The sequence below is a fragment of the Heptranchias perlo genome, unplaced genomic scaffold (genome assembly GCF_035084215.1).
Source record: "Heptranchias perlo isolate sHepPer1 unplaced genomic scaffold, sHepPer1.hap1 HAP1_SCAFFOLD_47, whole genome shotgun sequence".
Classification (NCBI taxonomy): Eukaryota; Metazoa; Chordata; class Chondrichthyes; order Hexanchiformes; family Hexanchidae; genus Heptranchias; species Heptranchias perlo.
The window spans coordinates 9,364,829-9,378,469 of NW_027139484.1; the positions used below are offsets into that span (position 1 = coordinate 9,364,829).

General features: G+C 41.7%; 1 non-coding gene across 1 annotated transcript; it reads left to right on the top strand.

The window, feature by feature from the left end:
• The first annotated feature begins 3,675 nt into the window (after positions 1 to 3,675).
• Positions 3,676 to 3,747, top strand: trnag-ucc (transfer RNA glycine (anticodon UCC)). Its single transcript has one exon. It is a non-coding gene; the product is annotated as a tRNA-Gly (tRNA).
• Positions 3,748 to 13,641: the final 9,894 nt, after the last annotated feature.

Genomic DNA, 13,641 nt, shown 5'->3' on the forward strand with positions numbered 1-13,641 from the left:
AGATAGTACAACAGGCATCAGAGGGTTAAATGTGACCCATTGTTTCTGACCCTCTCTGTACTGTCCCTGAGTGTGGGATTAATAGTGTGTCTGACCCTTGTACAATATCAGTGAGAGATCAGATTGCATCTTCTGTCTCTCCAACGCGATCTTTCTGGATAAAACGGCACTTTACCGGTCAGTCTGGAACTAATACTGTTAACGTCTGTCTGTCACTGTGTCTCACCGCTCTCTCTGTCTCTCTCACCGTGTCTGCCTCCCTCTCTCTCTCTCTGGTGCTGTATATGAAGGTGGATACTGCTATTGAGCGTGATTTGGACACAGTTCGGAAGTGTAAGACTGATACTGTCTCTCTCTCTCCCTCTCTCTATTGCTGGACATGAAAGTGGGATACTGTCTGATATAAAATAGAGAGAATGAGATGTCCGGGCCGGGCCTCACTGTAACTGGGGATGTGTTCGGCTCCAGTCCCAGTTCATGGTCATAATCTTTTCACAGATTCAGGGCGAGAGTCTCTGTGAGATAGTAACACTGGCGGAGAAACTCCACGTCATAACTCAAACCCCAACACATGAGATTCTCCAAATAAGCTGGAATAAGGTGTTTGTAAAACGCTGAACCCGTCTGGGAGGGGATGTGTGGGGAGATCGAACAAGGAAACAGACTGAAATGGAGGAGCCGAGTTGACTTGTTATTGAATGGACTGTATTTAGGGAGGAATATTAACGATTTCTCATTGTAACGGGGCTTATTTGAAAGCTTCGGGTTTTGGGAATCCTTGAATATGAAGCCCGGGTCTGTCAGGGTTTGTGCGGAGCGCTGAGGTTCGGTTCTATTATCGATAAACGGTTTGAAACTGTCGGATGGAGAGAACTGGAGGTGGAGCTGGAAGATCAGAGGCCGCTCTCCGCTCTGTCACTCTGACTGTCTCCTCCCCTCCCGATTTTTCTGTTTAATCCCCCATATGGAACCAAAGCGGGTCGGTGGACTCTAAACACGGTTTACTCGTTAACAGGACGAAAGGCGAGTCATGTTCCTGATCTCCTGGGCACCAGGCAATTCACTGTTATTTGTTTCTGTACAGAGTTACATTTCAGTGATTCCCCAGTGAGTTTGATGCGTTATGTAAATAATCCAACAAAATAGAACAGAAACGGAGCGAAGCGCTGAATTCCACAGATGTAGAAAGGTTAGTCGAGCAGTTCTGGTGATTCTTTACGAGCCCAGCATGGCAAGTAGTTTAAATAAATACAAGAAACCTGGTGATGTGTGGGTTGGGGTCTATAAGTCACCGTTTAAAGTCCCGGACTGTGGTCACTGCCCCGACTCCAGTCCCATTAATACCTCATCTCGTCCACAACGAAACAAAAGCAGCTCAAAGCCACACTGGTCGCATGATATCAGGGTCTCCCTTCAGACAGTAACCAGCCCTTTCACAGATACAGAGGGTGGCTCTGAAAAGAGCCTTTACATCGAGTTACATTGAAACTACAGCACAGAAACAGGCCATTCGGCCCAACTAGTCCATGCCGGCGTTTATGCTGCTCATGAGCCTCCTCCTTCCTTACTTCATCTAACCCTATCGGCATATCCTTCTATTCCTTTCTCCCTCATGTGCTGATCTATCTTCCCCATAAATGTCCCTCTGTTATTTGCCTCAGCTGCTCCTCGTAGTTGCAAGTTCCACATTCTAACCACTCTCTGGGTAAAGCAATTTCTCCTGAATTCCCTATTTGATTTATTAGCGACTATTTTATATTTATTACCTGAAGGTTTGGACTCCCCACAAGTGGAAACATTTTCTCTACGTCTATCCCAGCAAACCGTATCATTATCTTAAAAACGTCGATCAGATCAACCCTCAGCCTTCTCTTTTCTACTGAAACGAGACCCAGTCTGTTCAGTCTTTCCTGATAAGAATATCCTCTCATTTCTGGTATCATCCTTGTGAATCTTGTTTGCACCTTCTCCAATGCCCCTATATCTATAATATGGAGACGAGACCTGTTCACAGTATTCCAAGTCTGGTCTAAACAAGGTTCTGTACAAGTTTAATATAACTTCTTTGCTTTTGAACTCTATCCCTCGAGAAATGAATCCTAGTGTTTGATTTGTCTTTTTATGACCTGATTAACCTGGGTCGCTACTTTCAGTAATTTGTGTATCTGTACCACTAGATCCCTTTGCTCCTCTATCCCGTTTAGACTCTTATTATCCAAGCAGTGTGTGACCTCCTGATTGTTCATTCTGCAAGTTTATTAATGTCCTCTTGCATTTTGATGCATTCTTCCTTTGTATTAACTAAATCCCCCAATTTGGTGTCGTCCACAAATTTTGGAATTGTACTTCCGATTCCCGAATCCAAATCGTTCATGTAAATTGTGAAGAACAGTGGTCCCAGCAACTGGAACTCCACTTCCCACCTTTTGCCAGTCTGAGTAGAGACCCTTAACCTCTATTCTCGGCTTTCAGTTTTGAAGCCAACTTACTATCCATTCTGCCACCTGACCTGACTCCACGTGCTCTGAACTTAGCCATGAGTCTACAATGTGGTACATTATAGAAGACCTTCGGAAAATCCAAATATATCACATCTACTGCATTAAACGTGTCTGCACTTTCTGTTCCTTCTTCAAAGATTTCAATCAGGTTGGTCCTGTCCTTTGGGTTATCAGATTAAGCCTTGGCCGGTTACTTGCTCTTGGAGCTCACAATGCTGGTTTTCTTCGGCAGCAGCACGGCCTGGATATCAGACATCACCCTGAGCGATGGTCACCCGTCCCAGCAGCTTGTTGAGCTCCTCGTCGTTGCGGATGGCCAGCTGCAGGTGTCTGGGGATGATGCGGGTCTTCTTGTTTGTCCAGGGCCGCGTTGCCGGGCAGCTCGAGGATTTCAGCCGTCAGATACTTGATGCACAGCAGCCAGATAGACCGGGGCTCCGGCACCCACACGTTCAGCATGGTTCCCCTTTCGCAGGAGCCTGTGAACACGGCAAACAGGGAACTGCAGTCCGCCCCGGGATGAGCGAGACTTGGCCTTGGACCGAGCTTTACCGCCGGTTTTTCCTCTTCCAGACATTTCCACAATCTCACAAACACTTTCACAAAGAATGAAGAAATCCTCCCGCGCTCGCCCTTCTTATACCTTCTGGAGGAGTACAGTGGGGGCACTTGTGATGGGTCTCTCTCAGAGTGTTTACACTGCCCGCTCACCCTCACTGATATTCTATCTTTGAACTGCTGTAATATTGTCCGTTAGTAATATTGCTGCTCCTCCTCCTTTCCCTATTTCCCTGTCCTTTTTAAAGATCTTATAGACTTGAATATTAAGCTGCCATTCCTGTCCAGTTGGTAGTCAGGTCTCTGTAATGATTTAATGGAATTATTTAACTTTACTCAAAGGCTGATGTGAGCTGTGGTAAAATGTATTTCCAGCTGGTCAAGTATTGCAGGTATCGACTGTCTCTTCAGTCCGATATCAGGTGAAGAATTACTGGCTGGTGTGGAATTTCCATTGATTGGGGGTTGGTGAAATCTACTGGGCGGAAACAGGAACTGCAACAGAGCGAGAAAGGATCCGTCAGAAACCAGTTCAAATGAAGAACAAAATCCAACAGCCTGCAGTGTCTGGTCAGGATCTGATGTTTGGGAACTATTTTAATGTTGATTATTTTCAGCGATGGTGGTATAGTGGTGAGCATAGCTGCCTTCCAAGCAGTTGACCCGGGTTCGATTCCCGGCCATCGCAATTAAGTGTTCTTATTAGTTTATTTCCATCAGAAACTCTTAAGTTTACAATCGAATTTGATGCAGTTCAGTTGGATATTGTTTCCAAGACAGAATCGAGTGTAATTGCAGTAAAATGTTATCAACCTTCATTTATTTTCCCTATCGAAGGAAAAGAGGAAAAACATGCTGGAAATACTGATTTGTCAAGGGTCGAATGAGAGTGAGGAAGGGAAATGATATGTTAGCCTTTTTTGGAAGGGTGTTGGAATATCAGAGTGAGGAGGTCTTGCTGCAATTGTAGTATGAGGAAATATTGTGCAAAATTGGACAATATTGGTTGGAGTTTAGAAGAATGAGAGTTGATCGCATTGAAATGTATAAAATTCTTAGACGGCTTGACAGGGTAGATGCTGAGAGTCTGATTCCCCTGGCGGGAGAGTCAAGAACGAGAGCTCATACTCTCAAGATGAGGGGTCGGCCATTTAGGACCAACATGAGGAAACATTTCTTCACTCGAAGGATTGTGAATCTTTGGAATTCTCTACAACCCAGAGGGCTGTGGATGCTCAGTCGTTGAGTTATATTCAAAGCTGAGATCGATAGATTTTAAGAGAGCAACATGCATTATAAAGAGTTGGACGACCATGCATTATAAACAGTGAGAGCACCATGCATTATAAAAGCGAGAGCACCATGCATTGTTATCAGTGAGAGCACCATGCATTTAAAAAAGTGAGAGCACCATGCATGACAAACAGTGAGAGCAGCATTGATTATGAACAGTGAGACCAATATGCATTTTAAACAGTTAGAGCACCGTGCATTATAAACAGTGAGAGCACCGTACATTATAAACAGTGAGAGCAACATGCATTATAAACAGTGAGAGCACCATGCATTATAACCAGTAAGAGCACCATGCATTATAATCAGTGAGAGCAGCATTGATTATGAACAGTGAGACCAATATGCATTATAAACAGTGAGAGCACCATGCATTATAAACAGTAAGAGCACCGTGCATTATAAACAGTGAGAGCACCATGCACTATAAACAGTGAGAGAACCATGCATTGCAAACAGTGAGAGCAGCATTGATTATGAACAGTGAGACCACGATGCATTTAAAACAGTGAGAGCACCGTGCATTATAAACAGAGAGAGCACCATGCATTATAAGCAGAGAGAGCACCATGCATTGTAAACAGTGAGAGCACCATGCATTATAAACAGTGAGAGCACCATGCATTTTAAACAGTGAGAGCACCATGCATTTTAAACAGTGAGAGCACCACGCATGATAAACAGTGAGAGCACCGTGCACGATAAACAGTGAGAGCACCGTGCACGATAAACAGTGAGAGCACCATGCATTATATACAGTGAGTGCACCATGCATTACAAGCAGTGAGAGCACTATGCACATTAAACAGTGAGAGCACCATGCATTATAAACTGTCAGAACACCATGCATTATAAACAGTAGGAGCACAATGCATTATAAACAGTGAGAGCACCATGCATTATAAACAGTGAGAGCACCGTGCATTATAAGCAGTGAGAGCACAAAGCATTATAAACAGTGAGAGCACAATGCATTGAATGCAGTGAGAGCAACATGCATGATAAACAGTGAGAGCAACGTGCATTATAAACAGTGAGAGCACCATGCATTATAAACAATGAGAGCAACGTGCATTATAAACAGTGAGAGCACCATGCACATTAAACAGTGAGAGCACCATGCATTATAAACTGTCAGAACACCATGCATTATAAACAGTAGGAGCACAATGCATTATAAACAGTGAGAGCACCATGCATTATAAACAGTGAGAGCACTGTGCATTATAAGCAGTGAGAGCACAAAGCATTATAAACAGTGAGAGCACAATGCATTGAATGCAGTGAGAGCAACATGCATGATAAACAGTGAGAGCAACGTGTATTATAAACAGTGAGAGCACCATGCATTATAAACAATGAGAGCAACGTGCATTATAAACAGTGAGAGCACCATGCATTATAAACAGTGAGAGCACCATGCATTATAAACAGTGAGAGCAACATACATTATAAACAGTGAGAGCACCATGCATTATAACCAGTGAGAGCACCATGCATTATAATCAGTGAGAGCAGCATTGATTATGAACAGTGAGACCAATATGCATTATAAACAGTGAGAGCACCATGCATTATAAACAGTAAGAGCACCATGCATTATAAACAGTGAGAGAACCATGCATTATACACAGAGAGATACCAAGCATTATATACAGTGAGCGCACCATGCATTATAAACAGTGAGAGCACGATGCATTATATACAGTGAGTGCACCGTGCATTACAAGCAGTGAGAGCACTATGCACATTAAACAGTGAGAGCACCATGCATTATAAACTGTCAGAACACCATGCATTATAAACAGTAGGAGCACAATGCATTATAAACAGTGAGAGCACCATGCATTATAAACAGTGAGAGCACTGTGCATTATAAGCAGTGAGAGCAACATGCATGATAAACAGTGAGAGCACAATGCATTGAATGCAGTGAGAGCAACATGCATGATACACAGTGAGAGCAACGTGTATTATAAACAGTGAGAGCACCATGCATTATAAACAGTGAGAGCAACGTGCATTATAAACAGTGAGAGCACCATGCATTATAAACAGTGAGAGCACCATGCATTATATACAGTGAGTGCACCATGCCTTATAAGCAGTGAGAGCACTATGCACATTAAACAGTGAGAGCACCATGCATTATAAACAGTGAGATACCAAGCATTATAGACAGTGAGAGCACGATGCATTTTAAACAGTGAGAGGACCATGCATTTCAACCAGTGAGAGCACCATGCATTATAAACAGTGAGAGCGCCATGCATTATAAACAGTGAGAGCGCCATGCATTATAAACAGTGAGAGCGCCATGCATTATAAACAGTGAGAGCGCCATGCATTATAAGCAGTGAGAGCACCATGCATTTTAAACAGTGAGAGGACCATGCATTATCAACAGTGAGAGACCAATGCATTTTAAACAGTGAGAGCACCATGCATTACAAACAGTGAGAGGAGCATTGATTATGAACAGTGAGACCAATATGCATTATAAACAGTGAGAGCACCTTGCATTAGAAACAGTGGGAGCACCATGCTTTATAAAGAGTGAGAGCAACATGCATTATAAACATTGAGAGCACCATGCATTGTAAGCAGTGAGAACACCATGCATTTAAAACAGTGTGAGCACCATGCATTATAAAGAGTGAGAGCCCCATGCATTTTAAACAGTGAGAGCACCGTGCATTTTAAACAGTGAGAGCACCGTGCATTATAAACAGTGAGAGCACCGTGCATTTTAAACAGTGAGAGCACCTTGTATTTTAAACTGTGAGTGCACCTTGTATTTTAAACTGTGAGTGCACCTTGTATTTTGAACTGTGAGAGCACCGTGCATTTTAAACAGTGCACCTTGTATTTTAAACTGTGAGAGCACCATGCATTATAAATTGTGAGAGCACCATGCATTAAAAACAGTGAGAGCACCATGCATTGTAAACAGTGAGATACCAAGCATTATATACAGTGAGAGCACCATGCATTTTAAACAATGAGAGCACACTGCATGACAAACTGTGGGAGCACCATGCTTTATAAGCAGTGAGAGCACCATGCATTATAAACCGTGAGAGCACCATGCATTTAAAACAGTGAGAGCACCATGCATTTTAAACAGTGAGAGCACCATGCATTATGGGCAGAGAGAGCACCATGCATTTTAAACAGTGAGAGCATCGTGCATTATAAACAGTGAGAGCACCGTGCATTTAAAACAGTGAGAGCACCGTGCATTTTAAACAGTGAGAGCACCTTGTATTTTAAACAGTGAGAGCAACGTGCATATTTATCAGTAAGTGCACCGTGCATTTTAAACAGTGAGAGCACCGTGCATTTTAAACAGTGAGAGCACCATGCATTATGAACAGTGAGAGCACCGTGCATTTAAAACAGTGAGAGCACCGAGCATTTTAAACAGCAATTGCACCTTGTATTTTGAACAGTGAGAGCACCGTGCATTTTAAACAGTGAGAGCACCGTGCATTTTAAACAGTGAGAGCACCGTGCATTTTAAACAGTGAGAGCACCTTGTATTTTAAACCGTGAGTGCACCTTGTATTTTAAACTGTGGGAGCACCGTGCATTTTAAACAGTGAGAGCACCGTGCATTTTAAACAGTGAGTGCACCTTGTATTTTAAACTGGAGAGCACCGTGCATTTTAAACTGTGAGAGCACCGTGCATTTTTAACAGTGAGAGCACCGTGCATTTTAAACAATGAGAGCACCGTGCATTTTAAACAATGAGAGCACCGTTCATTATAAACATTGAGTGCACCGTGCATTTTAAACAGTAAGAGCACCTTGTATTTTAAACTGTGAGAGCACCTTCTATTTTAAACTGTGAGAGCACCGTGCATTTTAAACAAGGAGAGCACCGTGCATTTTAAACAATGAGAGCACCGTGCATTTTAAACAGTGAGAGCACCGTGCATTTTAAACAGTGAGAGCACCGTTCATTATAAACATTGAGTGCACCGTGCATTTTAAACAGTGAGAGTACCGTTCATTATAAACATTGAGTGCACCGTGCATTTTAAACAGTGAGAGCACCTTGTATTTTAAACTGTGAGTGCACCTTGTATTTTAAACAGTGAGAGCACCGTGCATTTTAAACAGTGAGAGCAACGTGCATTTTTATCAGTAAGTGCACCGTGCATTTTAAACAGTGAGAGCACCTTGTATTTTAAACAGTGAGAGCACCTTGTATTTCAAACTGTGAGTGCACCGTGCATTTTAAACTGTGAGTGCACCTTGTATTTTAAACTGTGAGAGCAACGTGCATTTTAAACTGTGAGAGCACCATGCATTTTAAACAGTGAGAGCACCGTGCATTTTAAACAGTGAGAGCACCGTGCATTTTAAACAGTGAGAGCACCGTGCATTTTAAACAATGAGAGCACCGTGCATTTTAAACAATGAGAGCACCATACATTTTAAACAGTGAGAGCACCGTGCATTTTAAACAGTGAGAGCACCGTGCATTTTAAACAGTGAGAGCAACGTACATTTTTATCAGTAAGTGCACCGTGCATTTTAAACAGTGAGAGCACCTTGTATTTTAAACTGTGAATGCACCGTTCATTTTAAACAGTGAGAGCACCTTGTATTTTAAACTGTGAGAGCACCTTGTATTTTAAACAGTGAGAGCACCGTTCATTATAAACATTAATGCACCGTGCATTTTAAACAGTGAGAGCACCTTGTATTTTAAACTGTGAGAGCACCGTGCATTTTGAACAATGAGAGCACCATACATTTTAAACAGTGAGAGCACCGTGCATTTTAAACAGTGAGAGCACCGTGCATTTTAAACAGTGAGAGCACCGTGCATTTTAAACAGTGAGAGCACCGTGCATTTTAAACAGTGAGAGCAACGTGCATTTTTATCAGTAAGTGCACCGTGCATTTTAAACAGTGAGAGCACCTTGTATTTTAAACTGTGAGTGCACCGTTCATTTTAAACAGTGAGAGCACCTTGTATTTCAAACTGTGAGAGCACATTGTATTTCAAACAGTGAGAGCACCTTGTATTTTAAACAGTGAGAGCACCTTGTATTTTAAACAGTGAGAGCACCGTTCATTATAAACATTAATGCACCGTGCATTTTAAACAATGAGAGCACCGTGCATTTTAAACAGTGAGAGCACCGTGCATTTTAAACAATGAGAGCACCGTGCATTTTAAACAATGAGAGCACCGTGCATTTTAAACAGTGAGAGCAACGTGCATTTTTATCAGTAAGTGCACCGTGCATTTTAAACAGTGAGAGCACCTTGTATTTTAAACTGTGAGTGCACCGTTCATTTTAAACAGTGAGAGCACCTTGTATTTTAAACTGTGAGAGCACCTTGTATTTTAAACTGTGAGAGCACCTTGTATTTTAAACAGTGAGAGCACCGTTCATTATAAACATTAATGCACCTTGCATTTTAAACAGTGAGAACACCTTGTATTTTAAACTGTGAGAGCACCGTGCATTTTAAACTCTGAGAGCACCTTGTATTTTAAACTGTGAGTGCACCGTGCATTTTAAACAGTGAGAGCACCTTGTATTTTAAACTGTGAGTGCACCGTTCATTTTAAACAGTGAGAGCACCTTGTATTTTAAACAGTGAGAGCACCTTGTATTTTAAACAGTGAGAGCACCTTGTATTTTAAACTGTGAGTGCACCTTGTATTTTAAACAGTGAGAGCACCGTGCATTTTAAACAGTGAGAGCAACGTGCATTTTTATCAGTAAATGCACCGTGCATTTGAAACAGTGAGAGCACCTTGTATTTTAAACAGTGAGAGCACATTGTATTTCAAACTGTGAGTGCACCGTGCATTTTAAACTGTGAGTGCACCTTGTATTTTAAACTGTGAGAGCAACGTGCATTTTAAACTGTGAGAGCACCATGCATTTTAAACAGTGAGAGCACCGTGCATTTTAAACAGTGAGAGCACCGTGCATTTTAAACAGTGAGAGCACCGTGCATTTTAAACAATGAGAGCACCGTGCATTTTAAACAATGAGAGCAACGTGCATTTTTATCAGTAAGTGCACCGTGCATTTTAAACAGTGAGAGCACCTTGTACTTTAAACTGTGAGTGCACCGTTCATTTTAAACAGTGAGAGCACTTGTATTTTAAACTGTGAGAGCACCTTGTATTTTAAACAGTGAGAGCACCGTTCATTATAAACATTAATGCACCGTGCATTTTAAACAGTGAGAGCACCTTGTATTTTAAACTGTGAGAGCACCGTGCATTTTAAACAATGAGAGCACCATACATTTTAAACAGTGAGAGCACCGTGCATTTTAAACAGTGAGAGCACCGTGCATTTTAAACAATGAGAGCACCGTGCATTTTAAACAGTGAGAGCACCGTGCATTTTAAACAGTGAGAGCACCGTGCATTTTAAACAGTGAGAGCAACGTGCATTTTAAACAGTGAGAGCAACGTGCATTTTTATCAGTAAGTGCACCGTGCATTTTAAACAGTGAGAGCACCTTGTATTTTAAACTGTGAGTGCACCGTTCATTTTAAACAGTGAGAGCACCTTGTATTTCAAACTGTGAGAGCACCTTGTGTTTCAAACAGTGAGAGCACCTTGTATTTTAAACAGTGAGAGCACCGTTCATTATAAACATTAATGCACCGTGCATTTTAAACAATGAGAGCACCGTGCATTTTAAACAGTGAGAGCACCGTGCATTTTAAACAATGAGAGCACCGTGCATTTTAAACAATGAGAGCACCATACATTTTAAACTGTGAGAGCACCGTGCATTTTAAACAGTGAGAGCAACGTGCATTTTTATCAGTAAGTGCACCGTGCATTTTAAACAGTGAGAGCACCTTGTATTTTAAACTGTGAGTGCACCGTTCATTTTAAACAGTGAGAGCACCTTGTATTTTAAACTGTGAGAGCACCTTGTATTTTAAACTGTGAGAGCACCTTGTATTTTAAACAGTGAGAGCACCGTTCATTATAAACATTAATGCACCGTGCATTTTAAACAGTGAGAGCACCTTGTATTTTAAACTGTGAGAGCACCGTGCATTTTAAACTGTGAGAGCACCGTGCATTTTAAACAGTGAGAGCACCGTTCATTATAAACATTAATGCACCGTGCATTTTAAAGTGAGAGCACCTTGTATTTTAAACTGTGAGTGCACCGTTCATTTTAAACAGTGAGAGCACCTTGTATTTTAAACAGTGAGAGCACCTTGTATTTTAAACAGTGAGAGCACCGTTCATTATAAACATTAATGCACCGTGTATTTTAAACAGTGAGTGCACCGTGCATTTTAAACTGTGAGTGCGCCTTGTATTTTAAACTGTGAGAGCGCCGTGCATTTTAAACAGTGAGAGCACCTTGTATTTTAAACTGTGAGTGCACCTTGTATTTTAAACTGTGAGTGCACCTTGTATTTTGAACTCTGAGAGCACCGTGCATTTTAAACAGTGCACCTTGTATTTTAAACTGTGAGAGCACCATGCATTATAAATTGTGAGAGCACCATGCATTAAAAACAGTGAGAGCACCATGCATTGTAAACAGTGAGATACCAAGCATTTTATACAGTGAGAGCACCATGCATTTTAAACAATGAGAGCACACTGCATGACAAACTGTGGGAGCACCATGCTTTATAAGCAGTGAGAGCACCATGCATTATAAACCGTGAGAGCACCATGCATTTAAAACAGTGAGAGCACCATGCATTTTAAACAGTGAGAGCACCATGCATTATGGGCAGAGAGAGCACCATGCATTTTAAACAGTGAGAGCATCGTGCATTATAAACAGTGAGAGCACCGTGCATTTAAAACAGTGAGAGCACCGTGCATTTAAAACAGTGAGAGCACCGTGCATTTTAAACAGTGAGAGCACCTTGTATTTTAAACAGTGAGAGCAACGTGCATATTTATCAGTAAGTGCACCGTGCATTTTAAACAGTGAGAGCACCGTGCATTTTAAACAGTGAGAGCACCATGCATTATGAACAGTGAGAGCACCATGCATTATGAACAGTGAGAGCACCGTGCATTTAAAACAGTGAGAGCACCGAGCATTTTAAACAGCAATTGCACCTTGTATTTTGAACAGTGAGAGCACCGTGCATTTTAAACAGTGAGAGCACCGTGCATTTTAAACAGTGAGAGCACCGTGCATTTTAAACAGTGAGAGCACCTTGTATTTTAAACCGTGAGTGCACCTTGTATTTTAAACTGTGAGAGCACCGTGCATTTTAAACAGTGAGAGCACCGTGCATTTTAAACAGTGAGTGCACCTTGTATTTTAAACTGGAGAGCACCGTGCATTTTAAACTGTGAGAGCACCGTGCATTTTTAACAGTGAGAGCACCGTGCATTTTAAACAATGAGAGCACCGTGCATTTTAAACAATGAGAGCACCGTTCATTATAAACATTGAGTGCACCGTGCATTTTAAACAGTGAGAGCACCTTGTATTTTAAACTGTGAGAGCACCTTCTATTTTAAACTGTGAGAGCACCGTGCATTTTAAACAAGGAGAGCACCGTGCATTTTAAACAATGAGAGCACCGTGCATTTTAAACAGTGAGAGCACCGTGAATTTTAAAGAGTGAGAGCACCGTTCATTATAAACATTGAGTGCACCGTGCATTTTAAACAGTGAGAGCACCGTTCATTATAAACATTGAGTGCACCGTGCATTTTAAACAGTGAGAGCACCTTGTATTTTAAACTGTGAGTGCACCTTGTATTTTAAACAGTGAGAGCACCGTGCATTTTAAACAGTGAGAGCAATGTGCATTTTTATCAGTAAGTGCACCGTGCATTTTAAACAGTGAGAGCACCTTGTATTTTAAACAGTGAGAGCACCTTGTATTTCAAACTGTGAGTGCACCGTGCATTTTAAACTGTGAGTGCACCTTGTATTTTAAACTGTGAGAGCAACGTGCATTTTAAACTGTGAGAGCACCATGCATTTTAAACAGTGAGAGCACCGTGCATTTTAAACAGTGAGAGCACCGTGCATTTTAAACAGTGAGAGCACCGTTCATTATAAACATTGAGTGCACCGTGCATTTTAAACAGTGAGAGCGCCTTGTATTTTAAACTGTGAGTGCACCTTGTATTTTAAACAGTGAGAGCACCGTGCATTTTAAACAGTGAGAGCAACGTGCATTTTTATCAGTAAGTGCACCGTGCATTTTAAACAGTGAGAGCACCTTGTATTTTAAACAGTGAGAGCACCTTGTATTTCAAACTGTGAGTGCACCGTGCATTTTAAACTGTGAGT